This window comes from Rhododendron vialii, chromosome 6a, assembly GCF_030253575.1.
Source record: "Rhododendron vialii isolate Sample 1 chromosome 6a, ASM3025357v1".
Lineage (NCBI taxonomy): Eukaryota > Viridiplantae > Streptophyta > Magnoliopsida > Ericales > Ericaceae > Rhododendron > Rhododendron vialii.
The window spans coordinates 4,463,808-4,475,350 of record NC_080562.1 but is presented as its reverse complement, the minus strand read 5'-3'; the positions used below and the strand labels follow the sequence as shown (position 1 = coordinate 4,475,350).

Genomic DNA, 11,543 nt, shown 5'->3' with positions numbered 1-11,543 from the left:
GAGGATTGGGGTTTCCATACCAGGGTTAGGGCTTAGTCAGCAAGAGAAGAGAGAAGGGAAAGTGAGAAAAATAAAAAAAGGAAAGTAGAATCACAAAAAAATATTTTCAGTGTATTCTGATTTTGAATTTTTTTTTTAAAGCAGTTAATTAAAACCTTCCATTATGAACTGTATGAGTGAAAAAGACACTAGTAGCTTATGACGAAATGCAGATGGGCAAACTGACTGATTGCAATAGAATCAAAAGAAATCGACCCAACCAAGGATCAACTAACCGACTGAATTGTGCTTCCATTAATTCAAAAGAGAACCAAGATTGAGGCTGGACATGCTCTTGAACCAAAGTTTGTGTATGCAATTTTTTTTGGTTATTATAACTGGATGTTTGAACCAGGTTGCGTGCGAGCTAGAGATTTACGTCTCCTAGAGCAACTATCATGATTATATAAACCAAGTGGTGTATGCGATTTTTTTTGTTTTGTTATTATAACTGGATGTCTGGATCACGTTGCATGCATTTCGATTAATTTCGGGGGTTAGCGATTGGACAACTCTTGCAATAACCAAGGTTAATTTGGAAGGTTTCGCCTTCATGGGAATCGGACAAGTGTACAACCTTATGAAAAGCAAACAAGAATACTTCTGACCCCAAAGAATTGCTCTTGGCGGCAAAGAATTACTCATGACCGCAAGTAATTCTTTGCGGCCAAGAGTAATTCTTCGCGGCTAGGAGTAATTCTTTGCGGCCATGAGTAATTCTTCGCGACTAGGAGTAATTCTTTTGCGGCCATGAATAATCTTCGCGGCCAAGAGTAATTCCTTGCTACCATGATATTAGAGTTTGGCCTCGTTGAATGTCTTGGTTTACTTCGAAAGCATGAGCCTATTAAATTTAGGGTCCATGAAAGTGTAATGGACGGTCTGGATTCACTTGGACGGTACAAGTGAAATCGGACCGTCCATTACACTTTTTCGAACACTTTCATGTTTTGTTTTCATTGACTCCACCGAATCCCGAGCCTACTCATAAAAAGTTTTTCCGTATACCTCTTATGGAACTCTTCAGAATTCGAAAACTCAACAGTTTGTAACAAAGAAATTTAGAGATTCAAAGCTCAGTCTCACTTGACTCTTCTCATTTTGATTTCTCACATGCATGAAATTTTGATAGTTATAATCAAATTTTACTATTTTGACCCCACAAAATTTTCTTAAACTGCTCAACCTGCTTCCATCTCTGCCTCCTACAAGCATCACATCACGTGCATTACACGGGGGTTCCACTTATACGTGTGTGTAATCCTTTACGTCAATTCTCTCCCTCCTCCCTAGCCATCTCCTCTTTTCGCTCCACTATATTTGTCTCCCTGTTTCTCGAGAATTTTTTTGGTGCCAAGTGGGTACCCGTCGGCAATTCCAGCAGACACGTTTGGACGGTCCGGATTTTAGAAAGAGAAAAAGAGGAGGGAGATCGAGAGAGTGGTCTGGTGAGGGGAGAGAAGGGATCGCTGACGGGGTATCACGTGTGTTGTACTGCCCAGCACCCAAAAACTTCTCCAAGATCATGTATTTTAAAAAAGAAAAGAAAAGAAAAGAAAAGCAATTAAAATTTTCAAAGAAAAATGTCAAGAGATGTACACGTATTCCATTATTGTCACACAACATACACCTTTTCCATCCAAGAGAAAAGAGCGTGTTGATTTTTCGGAAACAAAATGCAGAAGGCGAAAGAAAGTGACATGCCGGGAGCTTAGGCCCGTTCTGCTAAGGTTTCTATTTTTAAGTATTTACTTTCCGTTTTGTCAGACATATCATTCTCTCACAATACGTTACCTTTAATTTTAAAAATAAGTACTTATTTTAGTTAGTAAAAAACACTAGTCAAACGCAATATTCATCAATTTGAATTATTCGCAGCTTAAAAAACGCACTCCAGCAACCTCAACAAATTTCCTCTCTGATAATGAATAACACCCGCAAGTGGTTAAGAAGTTTACAACAATCGCACAAGCCAAGACTCTGATTTTGGACCTAACGATCCCTTTGATTAATTCCACAAGCCAAGAAATTTAATCTATAGGATTTCTCTTTCAAGCCTTCTATCCTTCCATGGCTGATTTTCATGAACAAACTTACTGTACAAACTGGCCCCGAAGAGAAAATAAGATGGTCCAATCCTCACGCAATAATCTCATGTGATCTTTATACACGAGGAGATAAATAAGACACGGATGGTCACATTATCATGATCGAAAGTATTTGTGAAATTTCAATTCGTAAGTCGTCCATGCGAAAAAATTAAAGGTGATTAGATAGCAGAAAGTATCTAATTGCATCAAATTTGTGTCAAGAGTCAAGAGAAAAGAACGAAAATGTACATTGACAAATCCTAACCGTCCTCCTTTCTCGAGAGTCAAGATCAATATGACTTGTTGAGTCCAGTTAATTAACTTGATTTAATTTTCACTAAATGTTCTACACATCAATTCCTTCAAAATAAACAACTCAAAAAAAAAAAAAAAAAAAGAAGAAGAAGAAGAAGACCATAACCTGTTTCATTCTACTGTTATAATGACCACATCCACATGAGAGGTTCAGACGATGGATCAATGACAAGTCCAATCTCAAAGCCGAAGACAAGCTCATCATAGTGATCAGAATGAGCCTCTCTCTCCATCAGCCCAAAAGAGAATCTGGCCGTCAATCTTGCAGACGTGAAAACCTCCACTGCATCGCGAAAGAAGTCCAGAATCCCCTTGTTCTCCATTGCTTCGCTAGACGACTTTACAAGAGAGAAGTCTAGGATCCCCCCCTTGTTCTCCATTGCTTCGCTAGATGTAAGAGAGAGAGAGAGAGAGAGAGAGAGAGAGAGAGAGAGAGAGAGAAGAGAGAGATGAGGATGAGATCAGAGCTGAAAGTTTTGAACCGAATATCGAAACATGTACAAAACTGAGAGAAATAGAACAAGAAATTGGAAGCTTAAAAACAAAGTCCCTCGAGGTTATGATTTGGATGGAGGGTTTTCATGAGAAAAGAAAGAAAAAAGTTATGGTCTCTTGTGAAATATCTCATTTGAATTGATCATTTTAGTGATAAATGAAAAAAAAAAAAAAACAAAAAAAAATATTTTAATTGACTTTTCCCCTTCCTTATATCTACCTTTCTCACAATCCAAACAAGCCGTTAATTACCAAAAAAAGAGGGGGGAAAGAAGTGAAATAGCGCAGAGATCTAGTGATTCACAGGTACACCGGCCATGTAACAAGATTCTTACATGTTAGAAAAACGAGAAAGAACAACGGAGATCAGATGGCCGGCAGGCGTCAATGTCCCTCGATCGGCGCTGTATTTTCGGCCTTCTTCTTTGCATCCGCCGGCTGCTCTTGTAGATTGTATCTGGGAACTGTGTTTGGTTTTGGGACCTTCGGTTATCTGAGAAGTCGTTTTTGTGTAACGGTTCAATTATCAGTGGTTGGTCAAAGTATATGATATAACACGATCGAGGAGGAGCACATATGCTATTGAAAGAAAACCGGATCGATACTGGATTTAAATATATTTATCTCGAAATAGAGACCACCTTTTTTTTTTAATCAGCAAATAGAGACCACCTTGACCTGCCCATATCAACCGCTAATGTCACTCAACCGGATCGATGTGAGTTTATAACCTCCCTCTCCCTTTAGTAATGTAAGGTGTCTCGGGTCAGCTTACGCATACTTCGGACTGATTCCTACAACCCCTCCCCTAACAGTTTCACAAACTTATGCGTGACGATGAGACGACCCCAAGAGTTGCGTGCAAAGAGAATCGAACCTAAAACCTTAGAATAAAACAAATACCCATGGAGGATCGATCCTTGATTTAGATATATTTACCTTAAAATAGATGTCGTAACTTAATGATTGTTAATTATAGCGTTTTTTTGCAGGTAAACATGATCAAGTATAGTTCGCATTTCAGCATCATGGAGTAATTTCTTAGACACTTCGTTGCGTTTGGTTGTTTTTTTGGAGATGAGTTTTTTAGATTTAAAAAATATATAACATGACCCTACAATTGGGAGAATTCACCCCTGATAAATTGGAAAACTGAGACCACCTGGCCATATCAACCGCTAATGTCCGCTAGTTGGAAAAACGGACTGTCCAAACTCCGGATGATCACTACAGCCCTGTAGCGACTTACTCACTACAAGGTCCCCGGGTTGCCCTAAGGGGTGAGTCGTTGACATGAGAAAGGAATAAATGATTAATCATAAGGTTGCACGTTTGAATCTCACGGACGCCAGCCCATCCCAAACCGTAGAGGCCATTGAAGGTTATGCCCGATCGTTACCTTCAGGATTTCAAAATTAATTAAAATCCGCGTAAATTGCCCCAAAATTCCGGTTATAAAAATATATATATTCTACGGGAGAAAATTGAAGTCAATGAGGCAGGAAAGTTGGCATGACGTGGATAAACAGCGAAATTGCGCATGTGCTTACGCCAGTTATGGAGCTGCGGTATATTATATGGATTTTGGAATTCGATTATCGGATTCTCTTGGGATTTTGTAGAAGTTACAAAAAAAAGTACTTATTTAGTGTTTTGTTTTCTCCTTTCAAAAAATAAGTACTTATTTATTATTTTTAATTTTAAAAATAATAGGCTTATTAAAATCAAAAAATATGTAATATAGATCTTGTTTAATAAATTTCGATAAGATCTATCAAACCCTATAAAAAAAATTAAAAAATTATTTTCGTAAGCTTATTATTTTTAAATTTGAAAATATGTCCTTATTTTTTAAGTACTTATTTGATAATCTAGAACGGGGCCATGCTTCTTGGGGATTTGGAGTAGTTGATCTATCATACTATCTCGTAATTACAAAAAAGGGTATTCATGTAATTTCACAAGAATTTATACGAACAAAAAGAGAAGTCCATTTGACTATAAAAGGAAAGTGTAAAAATCTTTGATTCCAACTCCACCGGGGAGGGGGGGCGTGCTGCACACCTAGTGCACAGCACGGTACTGTACGATTTCAACCTTCCAAAATTGTTATGAATGGTCCAGATTTTAAAAAACTTTTCCGAAGAAAAGTTTCATTTTAATCCGGACCATTAATTACCGAGACGGATGGTCCAGACGGTGCACAACACATGCTGCAAAGCACAGTCCCCGCTTTCACTCCAACTGCTCTTTGATTCCCACTCCAACTCGAATTGGCCAGACCCTACCTCAGTTGCTTTGGAATGGTACTTTTTGGTGCAACAACGACCTATGGGAGCCCGAGGGGCGTTTTGACGGATAAAAAAACCCACAAAAATGATGTTCTTCTGGGTTGGGTACCTCTAAAGGAGAATTATGTTAACAAAAATGCTAGCGGCACATCGGGTGTGACTGAGGTGTGCCACACCCGATGTGTCCCTAACACCTCTCTTATGTTAAAACTGAATACAGATGGAGCTTTTAACCCATCATTGGGTACGACAGATACTAGTGGTCTTCTACGTGATCACCATGGTGGATGGTTAGGGCCAGGGGGTTTTCACGGCACCATAACCGCAAATTCAAGCTTTGATGGCGGAAGTTTTGGCTTTGCGTGATGGCCGGGCTTGTGCTTGCAAAATTAAGCAGAGGGTGTGAGGAAATTGGAAATGGAGACTGATGCTTTAGGAGTTCTCCAACTCATGAATGACCATCAAATGACAAACCACCCACTTGCTAACATCTTACTTGATTGCAGGTCACTAACAGAGGAGCTTTGAAGCATTGTCGATAAAGTATATCTATCATCAAGCAAATCATTGGACGGATGCGTTGATAAATGACGCACAGATTGCGGTGAGAGATTTATATATCTACTCTTATATTCCTAATTGTATTGCTAATCTCTACTTTATACGGATTTGATAGGGGTTGTATACCTCCGGATTGTAAACTCTTTCTAGTTTAATTATGTGGCTAGTTTGTTGGGGGCGTCTTTCGACAAAGGATAGACTTCTCTCTTGGGGAACGATGGTGGATCCCCTATGTGTCCTATGTTCTAATGTGCATGAGTCCCATAAGCATATTTTTTTTATTGTTCTTTCTCAGCATGCATTTGGGGTAAAGTTCTTCATATGTTTAGCATTTCTAGAAGTCCAACAAAATGGGGGAAAGAAATAGGTTGGGTTATTCAGCACCTCAAGAAGAAATGTCTTTTCTCTGCCCTCTACAAGTTAGCCATGGCGGGTACAGTGTACTACAGTTGGAAGGTGCGGAATGACATTGTTTTTGGCAACAAGCAGTACACTTCAGATGCCATCTATGATATTATTGTCAAGGATGTGAGGGATAGAGCATCTTCTTGGCGGAATTATGGTCGTAGCACTATTAATAGAGCTTTGTGTATAGCTTGGAACATCTCAGAACATATTTTGTAACTAATTGTAGTTAGGCTCTTGTTTTTTTAGTTTGGTGTTCCTGTCTAGTTTTCCAGTAGGTTGCTGGTTTTTCCGGGTTATGCCTTTTGTTTCTTGTATTCTTGTCTCTTTTTTGGTAATAAAATATCTCTTTACCCAAAAAACAAAACATTCATTATTTACAAAAAAAAGAAAAAGAGTGTGTCAAGCCTATCAAAAAAAGAGTGTGTCGAAGTTTGGTCATCCCACAAACTAGCTAGCTAGCTATCACTTTGTTGGGCAATCTTATTTAAACAATGGTCCGGTTAACAAATGCCTTGGGTGCACCGATGCAATAAATATACCTACACATCTGCCAATCAAAAAAATTAAATATATCTACACATTTATTGATGTTATTAATGGAAAGCACAATTTTTTTTATTCTTGTTGTAGATGTACATATGTAGTACTTTCTTTAATGACAATATCACCTTCATTCTCTTTCTAAAATCGAAGTAGGTGAGATCATAATGAGATGAATCTATCTTCATTATTATTTGAAGATTTTATTACTTTTTTTTTCCTTTTAAATTCAAAAGGCTAGCTAGAATGAGAGGAATTAATGTTTCAACTGAGATTTTGGTTTCCCATAATTTGGCCCTGTTGAGGTCGACGGAGGTAAAAAAATTTATTCAGAAATTTTGACAAAAGGTACATCAAGATAGGGAAGGAGAATCCATCCAAGGATTGGATGAAAAGAGAGAGAAAAAAAAAATTGTTTGGACGAAGCCCAAACACTCCCAAAACGGGCCAGTAGTGAACAACTCCAATAACTGGGGAAAACCAAATATAGAATAAAATTCAAAGTGAGCATGAGAAATCAATAAATGTTTGTTATCCATGAGTTCACACATTCGAATTCTACAAAAGCCAAATATTTCAAATCTTGGGGCCATTAGAGGATTTATTCGGTCGTTAACTTTAGGACTTTAGAATTAGTCGAGGTGCGTGCACGTATGCTAGCCCGGACATCCGAATAGAATATACTACTCCAAAAGTAAACCATACGACAATACAACATCCGAACTGTTCATGATAGGGGTACCGAAAGAAAAATATACAGCGGCATGTGGGTCCCACGCAAAGAATTCAAACTGTCATTATTTTTAAAATATTTTTTCGAGTGCTCCTGCAAAAAATCAGCCTAATTGAATATGTGTAAATGATTAGATCCAATCTTTTAAGTTTCTTTCAAAATTTGAATCTTGAGTTCTGCATGAACGTTACGAAACAAAAAAGCAAGAAAGAAACTCAAACTAGGCAGCAAAATCCTAGATCAAGATATAAATACCACATGATCAAGATTCTTAATTTTGATAAACGCTTGTGTAATTTAATCACTCGATGGAATACATTTTGAATTTGGGACAACCATCCTAATAGTACTTAATATAAGAAAGATTGTGTACATAGGCATTGGTGCATGAATCGGAACAAATGTTACCCATGAATCGTCCAATATATGCACTTGGAGTCCACAAAATGATGAGAGTTATATGTGCATCACATGATTCTAGAAACATCTGTGTTTTCGAATACAGGCACCAATACCTATGCACGTAACATTGGTCCACGGTAAATAACACAAGCAAGTGATCAAGAAATTTACAACATTGTCACGAACCAAGACTAGGGTTTCGAGCTACGGTATCGATCCCTTAGTGTTTTTTTTTTCTTCTTCTTTTGGAGAAGGAGCTAGGGTACCCTTGAATGATCCATATATAGGGTTTGGTTTTTAATCCTCCTGTCGTTGAGCTTCATGAAAAAAATTACAAAGGACCAAATGGCCCTAAGAAAAAAGAAGATGATCGGAAATAGGTAAAGGGTAAGAATTATCCAATCATAGTTAGAATTATCCACTCTCTCTAGAAGCCCAAGAGAGACTATAACACCAAATGTTGTCGAAATGAAAGCCATACTTGCTTCCCGAACGAGGTCGGAAATCCCCTTGTACTCCATCGTTACCATCATCAACTGTAGATCTAGAGAGAAGATAGAGAAGATTAGGTTTCGAACCAAGAGGATACCGGAAGGGACTAGACCATCAAGAAGTAGTTTACGTACATTCCTACCGCGCGACCACATCTCTCCCACATATGTGTGGGGCCGACTTCACAAGTAAATGTGTGAGACCGACACATAGGTGAGAGAAGTGTGGTCGATAGAAATGTACGTAACATTGTTGATTTTGTCAAGGCATTTGTAACATCATGTCTAATTCTTGTTAATTACAGTAGGTATGATGATTCCAGACCACGTTTATCTTAAAGAAACTTCTTTGTCACATTGGATCAAACTTGTTTATGTCAAGATAATTGGGTATAGATCGTATGTTGATTGATATTCGATCAATATAAGTTTTGACAAGGTTTGAAGGTTTCACTTTCAACGACCTCTAACAAATAAGCAGTTTCGATCATCAAAGTCAGCTCGGAAAGAGTTGAAGAATCGGCAAAACCAGAAATTAAAGTCGTGTAGGCATATTCCAGAGCATATTTGGGCAACCCATTGTGCAATATACATCAATGCACATATAATTGAACATGACTGGAAGAACCTAGAATTCTAATCTCATAGGAGTATATTTTTTACAGATTTTCATTATAACATCAAAACCTGTAAACTATGACTTAGTATTGAGGATCTAAAAAACCAAAGGAAACGGCTTCTGTGTAGTCCGGCTAGTTCCGTCCCTATTTCATCCGTGACTTATACATACGTCTATAGTTAGATATCATGATTACGAAGCACATTTAACTTGAAGAAACTTCTTTGTCACATTATCTATAAACTACGATTAGGGCCGGGCCTGGGCTACGGCCCAAAATGTCGTCGCTTTAAGCCCCCAAAAAATGTGTGAAAACTAAGGCCCTTAATTACTTTTAGTACCCAACAAATAAGTCTAATTTTCTTATTTTTGGATAACATCACTAAGGGCTCCCTTTTAAAACCCAAACAACCCATTTTTCCAGGGCTATCAGTCTTGGGTAGTTCGCCGATCTTCCTATTTTCAAAAAAGCTTAAGGGCCACCGGCCTAACTTCACATATTAAATCAGAGGGGGAAATCAAAAAAGTAATACGGAGACGGGCAAACTATCCAAGACTCATGGGCCCTTGAAAAATGATCAGACGTGGTGGGTGCATCAATGTGTTTGATGCATCCTTTCCGATTCCTTAACAGAACGTGGTTTACAAACCCTCATCTTTTTATTTTTTTGACAAACAAGAAAGAAACGTGAAGAGCACATAAAAAAAATGGAGATGAATAGAGACTCAAGTAGAGGAGAAGAAATATTAGAGATCAAGACAATGAAGAAATTAGAGATTCAAGAGGTACTCAATGCTTGAGCTTTATTAAGGGCCCATTTCGAAGTTTGTCTTCAAAAATGTCAAAGCCGGCCCTGACTACAATTTAGAATTCAAGATCTAAAAACAAATTTGACTCCCAACTATGCCCGTATATATGTTTCACATAACTGCCAAGAAACTATATAACACTCTTACTTTTTACGAACGAGGAAGAAGGAGGAGATGGCCGCCGCCAACGCCGCTTCACTTGGCCGTTTCCTTTTCGCCTTCGCGGGGAGGAGAGGAGAGGAGAGAGATGCGTAGACTGCCGTGGATGAATTGTTGATATTGGCCGGAGCCACCAAGTCGTGTTTATAGGCTCTGTTTGGATCAAACTATCTTTTGAAGTAAAGTATTAGTGTTGTACTTACAAAGTTTTACTAAAGAAACGAAGTCAATGGCGTACTGGCATGATTGAGATGGGGGAAGCAAGATTGCATAGGTTACGCCATACTTGTTTTCTCATTGGATTTCAATGTCTCCTGGGAATCTTTTTAACAATTTAGATTAGATGCTCTGACTACCTCCCTTAGTTAATCTATCAATTTTATCTAGGGTAGTTGTTAGTCCCAGTCGCACGCTTCGTATTCCGCCCGTCTTGTACAAGGCAAGTTCAGTTGACAGAGCTCTTACTGAGTCATATGAGTTCAATCGTTACAATGCCTCCTGAAGTTGCACGGCCGCTTTGGCTATTGGCAAGACATATCTACGGATCAAATGATTGGTTGAGCGAATAAGTCAACTTCAAAATGGATTTTTTGTGCAAAGAATGCATTATGAGTCGGGAGACTTAAAGAATCATCCTCAGAACCCACCCCTCGTAGATTTTCATTCTGCCCAATTTTGGCATTTATGTTTTCATCCTCACTATTTTTTAATCTCAAAAGTACCCTTACATGCAAATATATATATATTTTCATCCTGCCCAAATATTTTAAAAAGTCCTTAATTATAGATAACAATGAATCCCATTAATTTAGGAACTATTGAAATGGTTGAATCTCATTAAATTAGGAAATGGTTGAATTTCACTAATTTAAGAAGACAATATACACATACATATGAATATTTTATTAAAAATGATAAGATAGGTAATTCACCATTTGAAAGGATGAAAACATAATCATTCAAAATGACCGGGATGAATACTTACATGAGATAAGGTCTAAGGATGAATATTTAAAAACTCCTTATTCTACTGTACTACTCTTTTTTTTTTCCTTCGGAAAACAATTCTATTCTAATACGACTCCCTAACCGACTTCTTTTTTCTTTTCTTTTTTATGCTTTCCCCTCCTTCATCCTCTACTTATCCTTCGACTTTCTAATATAGTACTTCCTCCTAAATTCAGTACAAAAAATTAACAAAAATTGAGAATAAATCACAAAATTTTCCATCAATACGTCGTATCCATTTTCCATTTTGGAGTTTTAGAGATGAGTTGGAAATGCTCTAAGCGATCGATCGGAAGTCCTTTTTCTTGATGGTGTTCCGAAAGCCAACCACTTACTCAAGAGGGTAATTCAATTTGGATCCGGGGATCTAGCAGCTGGGCAGAACTGCAGGAACTGCAGGGCACCAAAACGACGTCGTTTTGGTGCCAAATGGGAATGCCACTAAAGCCATCAAAACTACGTCGTTTTGAACCAAGGAAATAAACAAAACCCTTATTCCGCTCATTCGCGCTCAAACGACGAAACGATTCAAACGATTAGGGCTGAGGGCTTCACAAGTTGAGATGAACTTTGAAGGTACAT

At 38.0% G+C, this 11,543-nt stretch overlaps 2 long non-coding RNA genes across 2 annotated transcripts; both read right to left on the bottom strand.

The window, feature by feature from the left end:
• Positions 1-2,352: 2,352 nt before the first annotated feature.
• Positions 2,353-3,682, bottom strand: LOC131331069 (uncharacterized). Its single transcript, XR_009201307.1, has 3 exons — positions 3,612-3,682; positions 3,275-3,580; positions 2,353-2,831 (listed from the first exon to the last, which is right to left on the bottom strand). It is a non-coding gene; the product is annotated as an uncharacterized LOC131331069 (long non-coding RNA).
• A 4,049-nt stretch (positions 3,683-7,731) lies between these two features.
• LOC131331067 (uncharacterized) lies at positions 7,732-10,112 on the bottom strand. The gene is made up of 2 exons (XR_009201306.1): positions 9,942-10,112; positions 7,732-8,418 (listed from the first exon to the last, which is right to left on the bottom strand). It is a non-coding gene; the product is annotated as an uncharacterized LOC131331067 (long non-coding RNA).
• Between the last annotated feature and the right edge of the window lie 1,431 nt (positions 10,113-11,543).